The 21,878-nt window shown below is 40.7% G+C and overlaps 1 pseudogene across 4 annotated transcripts in view; it reads left to right on the top strand.

Annotated features, from left to right (window-relative positions):
- The window catches only part of LOC311524477 (heparan sulfate glucosamine 3-O-sulfotransferase 1 pseudogene), a 106,904-nt pseudogene that overhangs the window by 54,333 nt on the left and 30,693 nt on the right, over positions 1 to 21,878 (top strand). The window contains exon 1 of one of the 4 annotated variants that reach the window (XR_014714706.1): positions 5,457 to 5,624. The exons of 2 other annotated variants lie outside the window; for them this stretch is intronic. The product of XR_014714706.1 is annotated as a heparan sulfate glucosamine 3-O-sulfotransferase 1 pseudogene (transcript). Of the gene's footprint in view, positions 1 to 5,456; positions 5,625 to 20,434; positions 20,461 to 21,878 lie in introns of those variants that run through there. One more of the 4 variants, XR_014714707.1, reaches the window with a different exon arrangement.

The raw sequence follows: 21,878 nt of genomic DNA on the forward strand, positions 1-21,878 counted from the left end.
CTTGGTCCAGGCGATCTTGTTAGCAGGAACTATTGACCAAAAGTCCAGAATGAAATGAAATGAATGAATGAATGAATTTTTCTTTTAAAATGCCAAGTATCAATTATTTTTGCTAAAACTGTAGTATACTAGCAGTTTTCCCTAGATCTTTATAATTTTGTTAGTTAAATACATACTATGTTTCTGGTATTAACTGTGTTCATGCAGTATAAATACAAATAGTTAAGAGCATATAATAGTTTTTGTTTCATTTATGTTCATTTGTTTTAATACACATTCTATGGAAGATAACAGTCATAATCAACCAAATATGCATAATTGCTGTAAGCAATCATGGGATGTAACAAATGCAGCATATAAAATTAACTAAATACTTTTCAGAGACAGAATGGCATATTTATCATTTTTGTGACACTTGTTCTTGATTAATCATACTTTACTAAAGAAACTAATTAGCTAACTACAGTATGTGACATGATGTCCCACATGCCCTAAATTTCCAGCTTGATAATTAAGCAGGAAACATACTAGAATGTGGAACTCGTTGAATGCAAATGATGTTTGAACTTTACCATCTTCATGATTTATCACATACTCATTTTAAAAAAATCCCTCCAAATCTACATATTAAAAGTCATGAAGGTTTTGGTTGGAAAAAAGATACTGTGCATACACAATGGTAAGTATTTAAAGCCCAATATCCATTGAACAATCATTGTTTGTTTGAGATTATTTTTGAAGAAAAAACAAAGTAAAGTTTTGCTAAAACCACCTAGCTTCAATTGGTTTCATATTGAAACTGAGATTTTCACATTACTTCCAGTTCCATTCTCCACTTCAGAGATGCAGTCTCCTGATTCACTTCCAATTATGGTTTATCAGGGAACCAAACCTCCTGTTGATTGATTACCTGCCCTGGGGGTACCTGCTAAGTTGCAACAAAAATAAATTTTACAGCTTAACTTACCCATCATGTCCCTGGCCTGCTGAGAGGAAAGTTTAAAAACCCACCTCACCCTGGCCAGTCTGGCAGTGAGGAAAAATTCCTTCCTAGCCCCAACAGGCAACGAGCATGATACCCACTTTATAATGGGACCCCCAAACCTGGTCCCATTATAAATGCAAGGGGGGAGCTTTTATTCCTGTGCAGAATGGCCCCCAGGCTTTGGGGAAGGTATTACAAACTCTCCCACTAAGTGCAGAGGGAGCCGATAGACTTTGCTACAGCTTTGTGGCCTACCTATCAGCTCAGAGTCTTGCTCTTTGCCTCATCAAGACCATGAGGGAGGCTGAATGCCCAAAAAGACGTGTGTGTGGGGTGTACTCCTTTAAAAGGACCCTAGTGTTTTCTTTTCCCTGATGGTGCAGACCTCTGTGGCCATGGGGCAGAGGCTTCCAGTGATTTCAGTACCCATTGCTATGACTGACCATTTATACAGCATTTTGATTGTTTTATTCCTGAAAGAAAAGAGTTTTAGTTTCCACGTTCAGATTTTGCCTTGTGTTACAAATGTTTGGGGGTATTGCCTCGGGAATTAGTGAGGCAACTGTCTGAGAATTTCAGAGTAACAGCCGTGTTAGTCTGTATTCGCAAAAAGAAAAGGAGTACTTGTGGCACCTTAGAGACTAACCAATTTATTTGAGCATAAGCTTTTGTGAGCTACAGCTCACTTCATCGGATGCGCATCCGATGAAGTGAGCTGTAGCTCACGAAAGCTTATGCTCAAATAAATTGGTTAGTCTCTAAGGTGCCACAAGTACTCCTTTTCTTTCTCTCTGAGAATGTTTCAAGTCTGTGCACTTTCCTTGTACTAGGCCATTGTGGCAGGTGAAGACTGCAGTTTCTTTCTATATGCCAGTCACTGGCTGCATGCCATCAATGTTCCAGGTCAATTAATGTTTTATTAATCGTAAATATTCACAGAGGCTCAGCCAGGTACATTTTAAAAAATAACAATGGCATGAATTATATATCTGTGTTTAAGAATTTCAAAGCAATAGTTCACAATGGATATATTAAATCTAGTAGAACCAAAGCAGATGCGCTTTTGTGGCTCTCTTTGGTTAGTTTTACCAGATGAAACTTTTTAATGCACTATAACTCATTTTGCAAGACTTGTCATGCCAGGTCTTGACTGCCTTTTTAATCATGCGATCTGGATATAATTCTTCATTTAAATATATTCCATGGCCTCTCCAGACATTTTTTTGCAGTTTAACCTCATATACAGTTTTTTTTTTTAAAATAATAATAAGCCCAAAGGGTAAGGAAAGAACTAAATTTAAAATTAAATCATTCATATTTTTTCCTAATTATCTTCTTGCTATATAGTCTGTCAAGTGGATCTTTAGTTTGTTACTAATAGAGAAATTCTATTCAAGCTTTAAGATAAAATATTTTAAAGAATTTCTTTATTTCAAAAGCAGGCTTACAATAAATATTTTCCCACCAGAATTGTACCATAAAACACTCTAGGAATTGTAAATTTTAATACCAGCTGATGACATCTGAACAGAAAAGCTAAAAAATTATCTTGCCATCTCTAGTATTCAAACTAAAATCAAGACTAATTAAGCCAGTGTGGTGTTGTAAAGCAGTTGTTTTCTTAAAACAATCTACTGCAGTAAGTCAAGTTATGTTTGCTATTCACTGACTTGCTATTTGATAACACTTCCTTGGTTTTGGTATATACCCCTTATTCACTTATAGCAAATGGCTGCTGCTCTCATTATTACCATATTTGCATTAATACAGCTTAGACCCAGAGTGCGTAGGGAGAGACGGTCAGGAACCTGCTGCTTCCACTGTCCCCACTCTATATCTCCAGTGTTGCTGGAGTCAATCCTTATTTTATTCAGGTTTTTATATCATTCTCATCACCACAGTATCTGAGCACCGTTCAGCAGTGCATTAAGCAACATGACTCATATCAGTTGCAGTGAAACCCACTCTTGTGGTGGTGTTTTTTATCTCACTATATTTGTTGTTTTTCTTAAAGCCTTAGCTCCTGGAATCTTATGATTATGTAAAAAATTTCAGCTTTCATTTAGGAAAACTAAATAAAGTTTCAAGTACTTGTTGCAGAGAAAAGTTTAAAATTTTGAACCCAAGCATTAAAAACTGGAAGGCATACAAAAAGAACCTAAAATGCTGAGTGAGAGTGTGTGTGTGTGTGTGTGTGTGTGTGTGTGTGTGTGTGTGTGTGTGTGTAAAAATAATTATTTGTTTATTTTGATCTCACGATTACTATTGGGCCTGATTTGTGAACATAGTGGACAAGCGTGTTTTTTGAAGGCCTCTTTTTCTGTCAACCTCCAAGTCCCGTGTCGTTCCCTCCCTCCCCCCCGGGATGATGCCAAGCTGTTTCTGGGGAATCCTTCCCTGTGAGGAATGGGGTTGGCGTTAAATAAGTAGCCGCCTTACAATTGTCTGTAGTATTGCTACAGCTTAACCAGCCTTTCCTGAAAAGGGTTCTGCTAATAGTTTGTATTATTATTGTATTATTATTATTATTATTTGTTGTATTATTAATAGTATTGTAAACATTGTAAGGAGAGTGGTCACTTTAGATAAGCTATTACCAGCAGGAGAGTGGGGTGGGAGGAGGTATTTTTTCATGCTTTGTGTGTATATAATGTCTTCTGCAATTTCCACAGTATGCATCCGATGAGGTGAGCTGTAGCTCACGAAAGCTCATGCTCAAATAAATTGGTTAGTCTCTAAGGTGCCACAAGTCCTCCTTTTCTTTTTGCTAATAGTTTAATCTTCAGGTTACCTTCACAAATGAAACAAATGATCCTTGCTCAGCTGTCAAATACTGCAGACTCCTGGCTCATACAACCTTGGATATTACGTTTCAATTGGGATTCATTGGGAATGGCTTTTGTTTCTGTTTCTTTATGTGAATAGCACTGACTGTATAAAACCTACAGTAGTTGATTGTTTGTATTAGCTCTCACCTGGGAGCCTCAGTCAGGGACCAAGACCCCTTTGTGCAAGGTGCTGTATAAATAAATAACAAAAAGACAGTTTCTGCCCCAGAGAGTTTACAACCTAAGTATAAGCCAAGAGACGACACATTCATATAGACAAACAAAGGAGTATAAGGAAACACTGAGACAATATTGGTCAGCATGATAGGCAGGGCTCTAACCAGGCTGGGGCGAGTGGGGCAGCCACCCAGGACACAAAGCCGCAGGGGTGGAAAAAGGGGGCCAGAGATGACAGGGGGGGACGGGTATGGGGGGGTATCACATTATGCCCCCCTTCCGGTTTTTTTTGGTTGCGTCCCTAACCCAGACAGGGTGGGTGGCCTGCTGAGGTAAGTCAGGGGGTGGAGGTGGCACTCCCTTCCTGAGCCCCACTGTGTGGGGCTGGCTGGATCAAGCCTCCCTAAACATTACTCAGGGGTACATCCCACAGTTGGAAAACCTCTGTGGGGTGGTCACATGCCCCCGTACATGTGCCCCAACCCACTATCAACAGTTATGTGTCGCTTCTGAACAGGGCAGAAAAATTATGGGGAAAAAACAGTATGGGGTGCAATTATGCTTGCTCGCTGCAGGCGCTAAAATGCCTAGTTGCGGCTTTGATGATAGGCAGGGATCTTAGCATATCCACAGCTTATCTGCTGTCAAGTTTTTTGTAGGCATCACAACAAAGGAGAGTTTTAAGGAGAGTTTTGAAGCAGGATAATAAGGTTGCTTGGCGGATATTTATGGGGAGCTCCTCCCAAGCATGAGGGGCAGCACGAGAGAAACATGAAGTGCTTATTTGAAAACTTACTAAATGAGCAGTGGAGGCTGGTATCATGGGCGGCAAGAGTCAACATTTCAATAGTGAACGTGAGATGATAGGGCAGGGATAGGCTTTCAAGGGTCTTGAAAGTGAAGACAAGCAAGGAAAGACAGAGCAGGCCTTTGGCTAAAAGTTGTGTTTGATAAGTTCAAAGATTTTGAAGCTTTCTTTCTTTAAAGAATTGACTGTGTTAACACTAAAGTTCCAGGAGAAAAAACTCCTTCCTTGTACTATGTTACAGTTCAGCAAAAAAAGTCATCCAGTGTGTGCATTAAGCTGTTACAGACTCTTTTAAGTTGCAGGTTTCAGAGTAACAGCCGTGTTAGTCTGTATTCGCAAAAAGAAAAGGAGTACTTGTGGCACCTTAGAGACTAACCAATTTATTTGAGCATGAGCTTTCATGAGCTACAGCTCACCGATGAAGTGAGCTGTAGCTCACGAAAGCTCATGCTCAAATAAATTGGTTAGTCTCTAAGGTGCCACAAGTACTCCTTTTCTTTTTAAGTTGCAGTGACTATAGAATCCAAACAGTCTATTTACAGATTGGAGCCTTCAGAGGGTACATCTGATATTTTTTTCTCTTTTGTGGATAGAGTTGAAATTCACCTTGAATGGCTACTGCCATGCTTAATTAACAAGCACCTCATGAGAGAAACTGCTTCTCCACCAACTGTGACCAGCAGGTATCGACAAGAAAGCCATGCAAACTCTACAAACGTTAGCTAGTGTGCTTAAAACAGCAGGAAAAAATGTGCTTAGCGTCCCAGAGTTATTCAGCTTTATTTACTGGACAGCAGCTTTTACTGGAGATGTGGGTACAGGACTGGTGAGTGTGCTAAACTCTATTGCTAATGCTCTAGCTGTTTTTTACAAGAAAATCGTATCAGCGCTGTATAGTCAATACTTAATTAAATTAAAAATAATTTATTGGAAAGAACCCTAAAAATGTAAAGAAGTGTCATTTAAACATTTTTCAAAAGGTTTTCTGATCATCTGGCAATTTTTCACCTCTTTTTCGGGCATTAGCACTGAAGCCTTGGAACAATCACTTTCCCATAACAGCAAGGTTCTTTGCAGCCTACCACTATTAACATTTTAACTGGCCTGTTAAAACTTTCTCAGAGACAAAAAAAAAAAAAATCTTGTTTCTTATGGTAGAAGCACTAGAATCCAATAGTGATTAAATAGAATGAACTGTGCCTGTAAATAAACTTCGGCTGATAACTGTAAAATTATGCTGATTTTTATATGGTTTGTACAGACTATAATCTACGTACTAATGACAGACAAAAAGCAACACATCTTATATTTCCAAACTGTGTTTATTAAGATAGAGTCTTTTCTGTACCTGCTTAAATCCTAACTATGTTGGAGACAAAATTCTGTGAGTGATGAGGCTGCAGAACTGTAGCAGAGTGTGGGCCTGATTTGAAGAAATAGGCAGTAGGTGTCTCCAGTTTGGTCCTTATAAAAAGAGGCAGCCAAAATTATTCGATATTTGTGAAAAAATTGGCCTAAATTTCCATCCTGTCAGAGTCTTGAAATCTAATTCAAAGGTATTTCTAAATGCTCTTAAAGAAGACTATGTATGATCTTGATCCTTCATGGTACTGAGCACTCTAGCTCATCAAGCAAGCATTTAAACATGTGCTTTACTTTAAGCATATGAGTAATTCCACTAAATTCATTGTACTACCAGCACATGTAAAGTTAAGCATGAGTCTGGAGTGCTTAGAACTTGCAGGATCCAGCCCCAAATGTCAAACATAACTTTTTCTAAGCCAAAATATTCTAATCCTTGATTTCAGAAGATTTACAATCCTAAGAAGAGATGTTAGGAAATACATTCTGATGTAGAAATACTTTTGTAAAATTTTTTCATATGACAGCTTGTTAACGGATTAATTTTACTGTAACAAAATAATGTCCCAATTCAGGAAAGCATTTTAGGACTTAAGTACTTGCTTCTTACCTCAATAGAACTTAAGCGTGTGCTTAAGAGCTGTCCTCCTGAATTTCTGCCTAAATGTGGTTCAGAGCTAGGTAGAAACAGAAATATGGATCTAAAAAATGAGAGGAGTGTGCTTTTTTAAAATTGCTTTAGATTACTATCTCGAAACAGCAGTATTCAGGGACATGTGTTCGAGATTTTTGTTATTCATTGTAGTCTTTTTTTTATTTTATTTTATTTTATTTTATTACCACCTCATACTATTGGGGGGTAAATATTCATGCTGAATAACATATTCAGTTCAGCACCCTCTTCTACATTCTTAGCATCAGCACCCTGCAAGAGAATATTATAGTCTAGTTTTAAACAGCATGAACAATCCCATAAGCAGTATGATGTTCTTTATAAAGATGCAAACTACTGACATTTTAATACTGTCAAACAAAGACTACACTCCGACATTTTAGGAGGAAAGCTATTGAATACTTTTATTGTTTCTACCTATTAAAGTACATTGAATCTTTTATTAGTATTATTTATTATTAGAGATGGTCTTCATTTTTAGGCAAGCTTTATTTTTATGATAGACTACTATATTTAATAGCTTGTTTCTCTAGTTGTATTTGTTTGGTGCATCTCAATCTTTTAAAGTTGGAAAATTTTAGTCAAATCTACCAATGAACCATGTTCAGTAATTTACTGCTAATTAGATGCAAAATGTGAATGGCATTACTTGAAATAATACAATAGTTTAATTTAGGGAACTGTGTAATCCTGTTTAATTAACAGCAAGTGAACTTTAATTAGGGGTTGTTTTTTTCAATGCAGGTGAGGATTTCTTGCATAGGGTAAGTGAAGAAGCAATCTACAAAGATTTGTTTTTCTTAATGTTAATTATAGTGTGAATAAAAGTTGAACCTTCCACGTGTCCCATTTATATTTGGCAGAAATGTTGAGCAGGTTTAAAGAGATTGTCTGAGTTTGGGAAGGAGGATTACAGAAATCCCTGTGGGGATTTATTATACAATTTCCCAGAAGATGTTTGAAGACATGATATTTAATCCTTTCCCCCTCGCCTGCAACCAGGAAAACCCAGTTACTGAATTAGAGTAAATCTGCTTCCAACTATACAGCTGGTGTAGCAAAAAGTATAGTATACCCCTGGGAGGCTAAAGAAAATTACACTTACAGTTGTTTTCTGTAGTATTTATCTTCAGGTCTTTATGATTTGTGATTCAGAATCCAGAGATTGGTTTCAATATGCTTATGCTAATATACAGTCAGTTTCAGCTTTATGAAAAGCAAGGTTCACTATCTGAAAAGCCCTGTACAAGAAACATTATAGAATTCATACAGAAACAAAATGATCAGAACATAAATTCGTAAAGTATCTTACATTACTGGGAACATTATACAAAAGTTCTGAGTAAGACTGAAACATCAAACCAGGGGCTGAATATAAGGAAAGCTCTATACCCTGGATGAGTAGAGGATAGAAGCAAAATTCCCTTTGTTAAATATTAACATTCAAATCCTCTATAGTGAGCCGAATCCTGAGGTGAAATCCTGGCCTCAATGAAGTCAATGGCAAAGCTTCCATTAATTTCAGTGGGGCTAGGATTTCACTTCTGTTGTATTGACTGCATTGTTCAAAAACACAAGCAGTGTGAAGCAAAGTTCGTTGGTGTCTGGGGAGCACAGGAGAGGATAAAACCCTCTCCCTGCTCTGGGATAGTTGTTGCAGCCTTGGGCATCAAGAGACTGCATAACTAGATCACTACTTCTCATAGGGGCTGGCTAGTGAAGCCTGTGAGTCAGGGGAGTCAACCATGCGGAACGTGAACTGGATCTGGCTCACTTGGTACATTTATTTGGCCCACCAAGAATATTTTGATGTTCCTAGCCCTCATGGTTGAGAACAATACCTTTCACATATGAACCGAGAGTAAACTGATACTGTGATGTTTCCAGAGTCTGTGGACAGCTTCAAACAGTGGCAGAGGTGTGAGCTCTTCTGTACCCTGTTAATCTCATTGCAGTGTTAACTCAATGATGACACTTCATTGTGTCTGTTAGAGCTGAGCTGAAAACAGAATTTCCCTCCCATGAAAAATTAATATTTTTTGGTAACATTTTCATTGCAAAATGGGACAAAAGTCAAAAATTTAAAATTTTTCACCAGAGGAAACATTCTAAAAAATTCTCTTTCAGGTGAACAAAAACAGAATTGTTGGGCTTGCTCCTGGCCCCAGGACTTCCCAGGCTGCCTGACTCCCCAGGCTGCCTTACTCCCAATGAGGTGTCTGTCAAAAGTGTCAAATCTGCATTTTTTTGGAGCTGAAATTTTGCATGCTGCATGTGTGTCTCCAGCTGAGCTGTTTGGAAAGATTCTGCTAAAAGTGGTTCAGCTGTTTCCAAGAATGAGGTTAGGAAAAAGGTAGCTCATGTTAAAAAAATTCAATTCAGAAGCTCTACCCTCCATGCTTTTGAAGGGGCTATGGGAGGTGAAGGCAGTGGTGCCCCAAAGAAACATAGAGACTGAGGACTCCTCCTGGGTTCAATTCCAGGATCTGTAGGGGGTATGCGTAGAGGTTTGCTGAGGTCTAATTCTTAACCCCAACCTGAACTTGACTAGACCACAGCCAATCCGAATCTGACCTGAGCCCGATAGTGTTGAGAAAAATCATGCCTGACATGATCCCTCCAAACCCAACACTTGTAATCGGGTCCCATGGGGCTCTGCCTGGTTGAAGGTTCTAGTCAGAGTACTTGTCGCTGTACTGTAGTGGTGGGGTTTATTAATCTAATGTCAGAAACTTTTAGGCCCTGCTCCAGAGCATATGGAACTCAATGGAAAGAGGCTCGTTGAGTTCAATGGGCTTTGCATCAGGCCCTTTTTGCGCAAATACTACTTAAATCTCAACAAGAGCCTAACTTTTCAGTCTGTGGCACCTGTCAGGCATAGCAGCAGTTAAATGGAACCACTTTGCTCATCTTTCACCATGAAATCCTTTAAGATGGAAGAGACCCCTAGGGAATTATGCCAGTCCATTTCTCTGTATTTCAGAGGGACTGATTTCATTAGTTCTGAAATATCCCTAATAGATGGCTGTTTCAGCAAGTCTTGAATACCTCTAATGATGATGATCTTCCTTAAACAGCTTGTAAATTTCAGCCAGAAGCTCCACTGCTTTGATAAACAAGAGGGCTGCAACCAACCTGTATAGGGAAATACAACTGGTTTTCCTACAAACCTGTTGAATTAACTAACAACCTCCTTATGTTTTGTAACCACCTCCCTATGTTTGTTTTCCTCCCAGACAGGCTGGGTCAGTATAAAGAAGGTGAATCTCTCTTCTAGAGCCAGGCTCTTCTCCTTTACTTTACATGAGCCCAGCCACTTGTTCTGCCGATCAGCTATTGTTTAGTTATACCATGGGTTTAATTAATGGTGCAGAAAAGTTATGGGCCTTGCAAAATGAGGGATAGAAAACACTGATATTCCTTTCCAGCTTTCATCTATGGAATGTGCCAGAAATGTATGGCAGAGGGAAAAGGTTGCTGAAATAGATTTCATTCTAGAAAACCTGAAAGTGTTGATAGATGTAAATAATCGTTTATCTCTTTAATGCTCAACAGTATATCTAGTACGTCTGAGAAACTTGCTCCTGAAGTGCAGTTAGCATCTCAAGTTAATGAATGTTCTGTTGAAAACTACTGCTAAGGAACTTGTATGTTTCAACTGATGTGAGAGTATCTAAAAAGTCCCTCTTGAAATGCTTTGAAATTAATACTTCTATTTAGGTGAATGGAAGCCATTACTGCTACCATCTATTTTTATGACTGATCATGTTTTAATTTATTCCCTGTATCTTTTCACACGATTGTTTTCTGTAGTTTGTCAAATATCAGCTGCTGTCATTTGTTGTTAAATTTTATGAAATATTTTGGAATGCAGTTTGTATAAGACTATAAAGAAGAGTTGTATTGTACGTATCACTGTTTGACTTACTGGGACAATGCTGCTCTGGCTACTATGGAGAAGTCTACTTGGACAGCAGGAATAACTACAAATAGGGCTGGTCAAAACATTTTCATCAACTGCATAATGACAAAAAAAATTGGGCTTTCAACTAAATGAAAAGTGTCGAATTTAATTTTTTTGATGAATATCAGAATTCTTCATGGAAAGCATTTTGCTCAAAAAATTAAACCTCAGTTTTCAATATTTTGATGAAAAGTCAGAATTTTCCATGGAAGCAAAACTCCATTTTTCTGACCAGTTCTAATTACCCATGGGTTTTGTTTTCTTTAAATGAAGACTTTGTTTGTTTTTCATATAACATCATATTTTTTAATCAAATGCAGAAAGGACCCATATTCCGGGATGCATGATTTACTTATCTTATTTCCCACTGGCCTTGATATTAAGGTCTTGGTTTCTTTAAAGGGCATGCAATACTTTAACTTTCTCCATTAATTTGCTGCTACTTTATACCTTCTGTCTCCTCACTACATCTTTAGTCTGTGAACCACAGTTGCCACGGCAGGCTCTTTTAGTGTCCTTTTGAGGCCTTCTAAAAGTCAGTAGAGCTTGCTTGTGCTTTCACCATAAATCATGAATTATATGTTTTAACGGTAAAGTTTCAGGTCTTCTCAATATTTATGACTGGTTAATGAAATACGAAAAGCTTTGCTCTGAGTAGTGATATGAAAGCTCTGCTAAGCTGTTCAGAAACAGAGACCCCTGAGAAGACCATAAGGAACAAATAAACCTTAACTTATTAAGAAATTCATGCATTAGTTGCTGATATCTTTATTTAAATAAAATAGCACTGAATTCAGAGATTTGTAATGAGAGGGTATTGAGCCACAGACGGAAAATTAATGTTCATATACGCCATTCCCAAGTATTGTGATCAGAGAAATATGGTCTTACACATTCAATTCAATTTCACTTTAACTTCTTATAAATCTACTTCATTTTTATACTTGCTTATTTAAGGAAATTTTTACTTTCTTGTATTTCAAAATCCTTTACTGCCTTATCTGTTACTGGGATTTTTGTTTGTTTGTTTTTTCCAGCTTTGGTGTGTTTTTGTGTTTTGGTTTTGGTTTTTTTTTTTTGCTTTTGGATAAATCCTCAATGATATTCTGTGACAATAAGTTCCACAAATTAATTGAGCATCACTAAAGGAGCATTTCATTTTATTAGTTTTTAATTTTGTTACCTTTCCATTCCACTTGTTCAGGACTTGTGAGAGGGTAATAGGTGTACCAATTTTCTCTCACTAACATAGATTATTTTGTGTCTCTTTTCTAAACTAAGCAGTACCAGTCTTTTGAATCTCTCCTGGAATGAAAATGTCTCCTATGCCTGTAATCTTTGTCATCTACTTCTGAACCTCTTCTATTTCTACTATATCTTCTTGAGATAAATTAGCCAGAACTGAGCACAGTATTCTCAGTCAGTCTGGACCGTTAACTTACAAACTTACATAATAGCTCTGCTATTTTCTGTCCCATTGCTTTTGCATACTAATGATTTGTTTGCCTTTTGACCACCAAAGTGCATTGAGCTGAATTTTTCATTGAACTTTCCACAAAGAAACTTTTATCGTTAGGACTCTAAGAAGCGAAAGGGAATTAGGTGCCATCTCCTAAATTCACATTCAGTAGGAAGTAGGTACAGAAACTCCATTAGGGGTAGGTCTCCATTTCAAAAGAACACCCATGACAGCAAGTTTCAGAGCCCAGGTCAGCTGACTTGGGCTCATAAGCTCACACTAAGGGACTTAAAAATAGCAGTATAGACATTAAGGCTCAGGCTGGACCTGAGCTTGGGACCCACTCCTGTCTCCAGGTTTCGGAGCCTGGGTTCTGAAACCCAGCGAAGGGAGTGGGTCTTGAGCCTGGGCTCCAGCCTGAGCCAACAAAGCTATTTTCAGTACTGTAGTGCAAGCCCAAGTCAGATGGCCAAGGCTCTGAGACCTGCTGCTGCGGGTCTTTCTTTGCAATGTAGACGTACAATTAGGATCTTTTGCGAATATCAGCCTTTGTCTTTTCCTGATCAGTTACAATTAATTTAGAACCTAGTAGTGCGTATGCTGAAGATTTACTATCCATTCCTACTCTCTGTTCTCAATATTTTAGCCAGTTTTCTAATCCATGATGGAATTTTTCTTCTTACCCCGAAACTGGTTAGTTTCTTCTCTTGTAAAAGACTTTGTCAGATGCTGTTTGAAAGGCCCAAATAAGTTATGCCAGCTGGTTTTGTTCTCTCTGTTTTGCTGACGTGCTCAATGAATTATAATAGATTTAGAGAGGTACAGTACACAATGTGCCTGTCAGATTATCCAGTGGTGGTGGTGGGCATATCAATAGGTAGAGTTGACCTTATGGCATGTCTGGCTAAGTGATATATAATTCTGTTAGTTCAACCAATTTACCTGATTCTAAGGATCACTCTTAATGCTTTTCATAAAGATAGGTATGTTTGCCACCTTCCAGTACAGTGCATATTTGTGACATGCAGCTTATTTTTTAGAGTAGCCTCTGTGTTAGTCTGTATCCGCAAAAAGAAAAGGAGGACTTGTGGCACTTTAGAGACTAATCCATTTTGTTTGTGAACTCCTTCAGAACTTGTGTATCTGTACTCAGTTGGTCTTGGTGATTTATCATTTTCCGTATAGTTCTGCTGTAGCAATGCATGTCAGTACTGCCTATCTTTCTTCCCCTCACCCTGTCTCCCCCTGGCCCCACTCACACACAGTACACCTGTAACATCTGGACACTTTCCAGATAGTTATGGTTTTATCCCCACGACACCCTTTTGGAGTTAGGAAGTGTTATTATCCTGCAGACAGGGAGCTGAGTCAGAGAGATTAGAAGTGGGAATTTCAGAAGTGCTCAGCATTGGCCTAATTCTGCTCTCTGTGAAGCCAGTGGTAGAGCCTTGTCTTTAGTGGGAGCAGAGCTAGGCACTTAAGCAATTTGCAAAAGTGCCCACAGTAAGAGGAATTTAACGCAGATCTCTTCAATCCCAGTTCCACTGAATATACAGTTAGCTATTTGCAACACAACTTCATAATCTGCATTTATCAGCATCAACTACATATGCTCAGGAACTCAAGTAACTTAATTCCGGTGAGTCTAACTACATTATTCTCTGTCCTTCCCTACTTTGTGAAATCCAAAGATTGGCATCACGCCGGGGGATTTATTCAAATATAAAATCTGATGCTATTCATCATGGTGATTAGTCACTTAGCTTCAGCTGGAAATGCATAGCTAGCAGATGCAGCAATGTATTCTATGCAGGTGAGTGTGAGCCCAGTGCACTGGTGCCTGAGACCTTTGCCTAGCAGTACCTGAAGGGGTGGCACTCATGCCCTACAGCCCTGGCTCTTCCATTGGCCATAAGGGTGGCACCACCCAAGCCCCCCCCAGTTCTTTCTCACTGTCCGTGGCTAGAGTTGGAGTTCTGTGTGGTGTCTTTTCACCTTGTGCTTTTGGTCTTTGTTTCTGAGAAATGATTCTTGTGTATATAGTCGTACTTGAGGTTAAGTTTAGGATTAGTAAAATATTAGGCAGGGTAGGTGGATGCCTGGCATGATGTCCTCACCAGGGTACAAGCATTGTCCATTGTGTGGGGGGGGGCTATCCGCAACAGCAACTCCCACACAAGGTGGTGGTGTGCCTCGGTGAAGGGCACCCCAAAGAGAGGTGTTCCATCTGCAAATTGTTCACAAAGACAACTCTGGTGGTGAGAGACTTACAGCTGAAGCAGCACCGGCTGGAGCAGACCATGAGACCCCATTCAGCACTGAGGCACTCGTCTCATTGGTGGATATGGCATTTGTCCCAAGAGGCAGAGGGGTCATTCTTCCTCATCTGGAATGGTGAGAAAGGGGTCCCATAAAATGAATCAGGATCATTTCAGGGTTTGGGAAGACTTCTTGTCCTCTAAGAGGGGTGCTGACTGGCACTGTATTCCCTCTGTCACACAGGATGGAGCAGGCCCATCTAACTGCTCCCTAGTACTCTGCCAACAGCAAAGAAAGCCCTTATTATTGACTCCAGTTCTGGCCACGGGGCATCCATTGAGTCCAATATCAATGACATCAGCACCAACTGTCCCCATCCTGGCAACGTACTAGACGGTATCAGACCTGCTTTGCCTCGGAGTCCTGGACTCTCCACTTGTTCAAGAGTTTGCTGGTGCCATGGCTTCTGCTGCTATATCCTTCATTGTGCCCTTGAGATTTCCTGGCCATGTTGCAGAGCTACCGGGTTCACCAGCACCACAGCTCATGCCACCCAGGCTTCAGGCCATGGAGGTAAGGCCTACACTGGCATCAAAGGTCCTCTTGATGTTGGTGCATCCTTCCACACTGTCACCTTGGTGGCAGATACCTTCACCAAGCTTGGTACTGCCTTTAGCCTTGGTCAGGGGTGGGCAAACTATAGCCCGGGGGCCGCATCTGGCACTTCAGATGTTTTTAATCTGGGCCTCAAGCTCCTGTTGGGGTGTGGGGTCTGAGGCTTGCCCTGTTCCGGCGCTCCAGCCGAGGAGCAGGGTCGGAGGCTTGCCCCGCTCCCTGCATGCCACAGTTCCTGGAAGCAGCAGCATGTCCCCCTTCCAGCTCTTACATGGAGGGGCAGCCAGGGGGCTCCCCTCACTGCTCCCGCAGCTCCCATTGGCCGGCAACCATGGCAAATGGGAGCTACAGGGGTGGCGCCTGTGTCCCAGCGTGGAGCACCCTCCTGCACCCGCCATACAATTTCCATACCCAGATGTGACCCTTGGGCCAAAAAGTTTGCCTGCGCCTGGCCTAGGTACTGGTGCCTCTACAGGTACTGGGTGGGAGTGTCTCCCTTTGGTGCTGCAGGTGTTAATCCCCCATTCCTCTTCAGTACTGATGCTGCCCCCATATTGTGTTTCAGACAAATCTGACCATTTGTTTGCCCCATTGGTTTTGCTCCCCCACAGTCACCAGAGAACCTCTGGTACACCTCAAGTTCCAGGTCAGGGTCACCCTCATCCTCAGATAGGCATCAGAATTGCCCTCACATCACCATCAGTACTGGGATCGGTCCTGCAGTCAGAGCGGGGGCTCTTGGCCCAGTGCCTACTGGCCACCAGTGCCTTATCCATATGTCCAGTATCCACCTTAGAATCCTTGGGATGCTCCTCAGTCCCTGAGGTCCTGCTCTTTGATTTGCTCAGAGTGAGACTACCAGTCCCAATGGTGGCTCCCACTCCAAAACCATCTTAACTGCAAGCAATTACTGAGCCCATTCCCCCTGGACCTCCAGGCTATTCCAACCATACCCAGTGGTACAAGAACAGGACCCATAGTCAGTGCAACAAATTGCTTCCTCATCCTCCTCAGATGACTCTCTAATGCCAGAATCTTCCTGTCCCTTTGCGCCAGAGGACTTTAAGGTATATCAGGACGTCCTGAGGCATATGGTCACTACCTTGAGTATCCAGACTGAATTCTTGCCAGAGAATACACATAAATTGCTGTATATTCTTCAGTCATCACTGCTGGGAGAGTAGCCCTCCTGATAAATGATACTGTCTTGGAGCCTACAGAGGCTCTCTAGAATACTCTAGCTTTGTTTCCCCACATGGCAAAGCATTTGCAGAAGTGGTATTTTGTCCTTAATGCAGGGTTTTTGAGGGTTTTTACTCCCACCTTGCCCCTAACTCCCTGGTGGTGACTGCAGCAAATGACAGGACTTCGTAGGGCAGGTGTAAGTCCATCCCTAAGGACAAAGAGTACAAAAGAATGGACTTAATGGGGAGGAAGTTTTATACCTCCTCTTCTCTATAAATGTGCGTCACGAACTAGCAGGCATTGCTCTTTCTACAAATGAATTTGTCAATTGAATGACCAAGTCTAAGTTGGCAGACAAATTGCCAGAACCCTTTAGGGAAAAGTTTACGGTATTCACTGTGGAAAGTTATATGGTGGCCAAGACTTCAGCTGTGGACATGCGGGGATGCCATGACCAGAATTATGGTGCCTCCTATGACCATGAGGAGGACCTCATGACTGCACAATTTGGGTATTTTTCCTGATATGCGGCAAACCTAGGGGTGACAGTGGACGAGAAGCTGGATATGAGTCAGCAGTGTGCCCTTGTTGCCAAGAAGGCCAATGGCATTTTGGGATGTATAAGTAGGGGCATAGCGAGCAGATCGAGGGACATGATCGTCCCCCTCTATTCGACACTGGTGAGGCCTCATCTGGAGTACTGTGTTCAGTTTTGGGCCCCACACTACAAGAAGGATGTGGATAAATTGGAGAGAGTCCAGCGAAGGGCAACAAAAATGATTAGGGGTCTGGAACACATGACTTATGAGGAGAGGCTGAGGGAACTGGGATTGTTTAGTCTGCAGAAGAGAAGAATGAGGGGGGATTTGATAGCTGCTTTCAACTACCTGATAGGTGGGTTCCAGAGAGGATGGTTCTAGACTATTCTCAGTGGTAGAAGAGGACAGGACAAGGAGTAATGGTCTCAAGTTGCAGTGGGGGAGGTTTAGGTTGGATATTAGGAAAAACTTTTTCACTAGGAGGGTGGTGAAACACTGGAATGTGTTACCTAGGGAGGTGGTAGAATCTCCTTCCTTAGAAGTTTTTAAGGTCAGGCTTGACAAAGCCCTGGCTGGGATGATTTAATTGGGGATTGGTCCTGCTATGAGCAGGGGGTTGAACTAGATGACCTCCTGAGGTCCCTTCCAACCCTGATATTCTATGATTCTATGAAACCATTGAGGATTTACTGTTTTGATGGCCAGGTTTTTTTTTTTCAGAAGATGAAATACTGCACTCTTTTAAAGACTCCTGAGCTACTTTACATTCTTTGGGAGAATATACTCTGGCCACGAAGAGATGCCACTCTAACACTCAGTAGCAACACAGCAATACCGCTCTCAGCATTTTTTTAGACAGTCCTCCCTTCCTTTAAGGTAGCAGGACTACTCCTGGAAGGGCCATAGATCCAAAAGGAGGAGATCCTCCAGTTCTGGGGTTAGCCAGCCACATCATCTTCCCCCCACCCACACATACATACACGCCGGCATCCAGCAAGTGCCAGTATTGACTTGTGTGTCCAGGACAATGACCCAGTGGTAACCTCCTCTTTGTCCTCTCTGTTTGGGGACAGGCTGGCTTGTTTTTATAATGTTTGAGACTTTGATTAGCACAGACAGCTGGGTCCTGAGCATTTTCAAGTCAGGTTATGCCATTCAGTTCATCTCCATCCTTCCTCCCCACCCTGCCCCGCTTCAGGGGCCCCCCTCATAGGAGCCCCTGCTCCTTGAGCAGGTTCAGTCTCTGCTGGCTTTGGCGGCTGTAGAGGAGGTCACCCTGCAGCATCTGGGACAGGAATTCTACTCCCAGTATTTCCTAGTTCCCAAGGCCAAGGGAGGGATGAGACCTATCCTCAACCTCTGTAATCTCAACAAATGCATCAGCTATGTGGAATTCCGTATCGTCCCCCTAGCAACTAAGGAGTTTGTAGGTGTGACAAGTATTTTCCAAGAATATTGATGTCAGACTTTCCCCCTTGACAGAAAAATTCTGAAGGAAATTTAACCTGTTCTAACATTAAAGTTGCTTTAACATTTAAAGTTGCTAGCTGAAACATTTAAATTTATATTGATAGAAACCCAAAGAAATAAGTAGCACATGAGCATGAAAATATTTTAGGTGAAAAAACATAATGCTAGGCTATGTGTCTAAGATGAAAATACAGCATTAGAAAATGTAAAGTATAGATTTACGGTTTCTAGATAAAATACTGTCCTCTCTCAAGAGGAAAAGCTATTACCATTTTTTCAAGAGAAAAGTGCTAGCATCAGAAATTGATAGCTTACATACTCAAAAAAAAAAAAAAAAAGCAATGAAAGTGTATGTTATAAACAGAAATAACTCTTCCATATTTGTATAATTCCCAATTAAATTTCAAATCTAGATTTATTGTCCCCTGGGATACATTTCTTAGGTAAAAGAACTGAACATATATAATCAATAATTCAGAAAAGGTTATTATTTGTAGCTGCAAAACTAAACATGACATCACTATAATGAGTAAACGCTTTTCTCACTGGACTGGACTGAAATGTTGAAATAGTATTCTGCGGTGTTTATAAAGCACTCTGTGTATAAATGACTAAACAGTGAAGGACTAAAAACTCATTGAAAGTAAGAAGAGCAGACACGATATAATCAATGATACTAGGATTTCAGTGCAGACACTTTTTTACCTAAATAGATTTCACATTTATCTTTCCAAACAAGTGAATATTTTCCTTGTTGTCTCAAAATATAAATAAGGCTCTCACAGAGCACAGCAATATTTCAAAATATGTCACCAGCTGCAAAAAATTAGTCCTCAATTTTTTTTGCATACAGCCTCAGTGCACTGATGGAGAAGTGTTGGTAAGTGTGAGAACTGCACTGGTGAGTTGGTCTCCAACTATAAAGACAAGGTGGGTGAGGTAACATCTTTTATTGGAACAACTTATTTTGTTGAGGGGAGGGGGAAGCTTTTGAGCCACAAGGAGCGATTCTTGCGGTCTGGGAAGGTATTCTAAGCATCACAGCTAAATGCAAGATGGAAGAGATTGTTTAGCACAATCAGTAGTTGGCAAATATTGTAAGGGACCATTCAAGGTACAGTGGTGTGTTAATACCTATGCACTCATAGGACAAAAAGGGGGGTTAGTGGATTACAGACTGTTTGTTTATAATAAGCCAGAAATTCAATGTGTCTGTTCAGTCCCTGATTTTTAGTGTCTAGCAGAGTTGTGAATTTAAGCTCCCAGGCTCATCTTTGGAAAGTGTTGTGCAGGTTTCCTTTAAGGATGGGGACTGATAGTTCAGGCATAGAATGATCACTTGTGAAAAGTGTTCACCCACAGGTGATGTGGTGTTTCTGTCTTTTATCATCTTCCTGTGTGAGTTCATTAGAAGAGAGTAGTGATTGTGTGTCTGGTTTCACTCACACCATTGTTACTGGGGCAGTTACTGCACTGGATGTGGTACACCACTTGTTGTGATAGGCATGTGTAAAATCCATGGATCTTGAAAGGTGTGTTGTGGAGAATGTTGGATCATTGTAGCAGTGGAGATATGTCTGTAGTTTTGCATCTGTTTTGGCAGGGTCTGGTGTCGCTTTGAGTTGGTGTGTACTTCGTCTGTGGGGAGCTTGCTTCTGAGAATGAGCTTGGTAAGATTGGAGGGTTGTTTGACAGCCAGAAGTGGGGGTTCAGGAAAGACTTAGTTCAGGATGGGGTACCTACTGAGCATGGGTTGTAGTTGTTTGACAATACCCCATATGGGTTCCAGTGTGGGGTGGTAGATGACAACTAGGGGTGTGCAGTTGGAAGTAATTTTATTTCTGTATTAAAGCAGGTTCTCTCTGGGTATTTGGGTGGCCTGTTCCATGATGTGATCCACTTAACTGCTGGAGTGTCCTTGTTTGGTGAAAGTGGTTTTAAGAGTGCTAAGGTTCATATCCTGGACTTTCTCCTCAGGGCATATCTTGTGTCTCTCAACAACAGAAGTTGGTCCAGTAAAAGATATTACCTCACCCACCTTGTCTCTCTAATATCCTGGGATCCACACAGCTATAACTTTGCTGCATCCAACTATAAGAACACCCTGCATGCAGTAAGGCTTTTGGCCATCCAAAGGTATGCAGAAGCACATCCATTGCTAAATTACTTCAGTTTGATTTTTTTTTTAAGCAAATTTGTATATGGAATGTCATCTCTCTGAATTTAAAACAAAACCATCCATGAACTTCTCCTGGGAGGTGGCAGAAAGACCAGTGTCCCTGGCAGGGATTAGGTAGGAGCTAAGTGAATTTACCGGAGGTAATAAGACTGTGGTTTGTTACAAGGATTCATGTATTCCCAAAACATACATAAATCAAGTACACTTACCCTTCTCCTTTTTTGCTTTTATATTTGTCACTTTGCTACATAGACTTTTCTAGTCTTATTTATTTATTTGCTTGCTTGCTTGCTTTTTATTTAACTCCTTAACTGACCCCATTATTTTTCTAGCAAATATCTCTGTGATGTTAACCTATCCACTCCTCCAGTTCAGCTTTGATTAGTCCTGCCTTTTAACAGATATAATATTGCTTTTGGCTAACTGGCAGATGTCTTTGACCTGACTGCTCTCCTCCACTTGTCAGCTTTCCCCCTAGCTCCTATATTAAATAGTTGATCTAACACTTGTTAATTTTTTCTTCTGGCAGTCTGCTCCCACTTTAGTTAAGGTGGAGCTCATCCCTTCCATATAGATTCTCCTTTCCCAATGCTGAATGAACTTCAACCCTTCTTCTTTATACTGCCTTTTGCATCCATGCATTGAGAGCCCCCAGGTTTCTCCTGTCTAGCTGGCCTGAGTGTAGAATTAGGAGCTTTTCAGAGAATACGAGGCCCTTGCCTTAAATCCTTTTCCTGACCCTCTAAATTTAACTTCCAGGACCCCTCTCCCTTGTGCCTTCCATTGTTACCATTTGGTACAATTTGTACCACGACATTCAGCTCCTCTGTAGTACTCGTTAGAAATGCGCCAAGATATCTTGTGAGATCTGCCACTTTGCTAGAGTGGGGAAAGAATCTTTGGGTCAGCTGAGACTCTGTTGGAGAAGAGGAAATGTTAGCATTTTACAATGTCCCACCCACACCCTGGCTGTGGTGAAGTAGTAAGTACTTCTTAAAATGTAACTGGAGAGCAGTTTCAGAGCTAGATCCAATTCACAAACTGAAACAGTGACTGCTGAGCAGGCATCTAAAAATATATTGCTATAAAGCTTCTGAAGTAATGATGCTTTGTAAGGTAAAACTCTATTTGTAATGACCTTTAAGAAATAGTCATATGGGAGCAGTCATTGGTTTATAACCTGTTTCTGTCTACTCATGGCCACAGTATCTGAGCACTTCACAAACAATGAATTTAGCCTTTCATCGTTCCTGACAGGTAGGGAAATAGTATTATTCCCATTTTACAGGTGGGTAACTGAGGCACAAAGATGATTAAGTGACTTTTCCAAGGTCATACAGGAAATTTGTGGTAGAGTTAAGAAACAAGCCCATGT

Source organism: Lepidochelys olivacea (assembly GCF_965140295.1).
Source record: "Lepidochelys olivacea isolate rLepOli2 genome assembly, chromosome: 7".
Lineage (NCBI taxonomy): Eukaryota > Metazoa > Chordata > Testudines > Cheloniidae > Lepidochelys > Lepidochelys olivacea.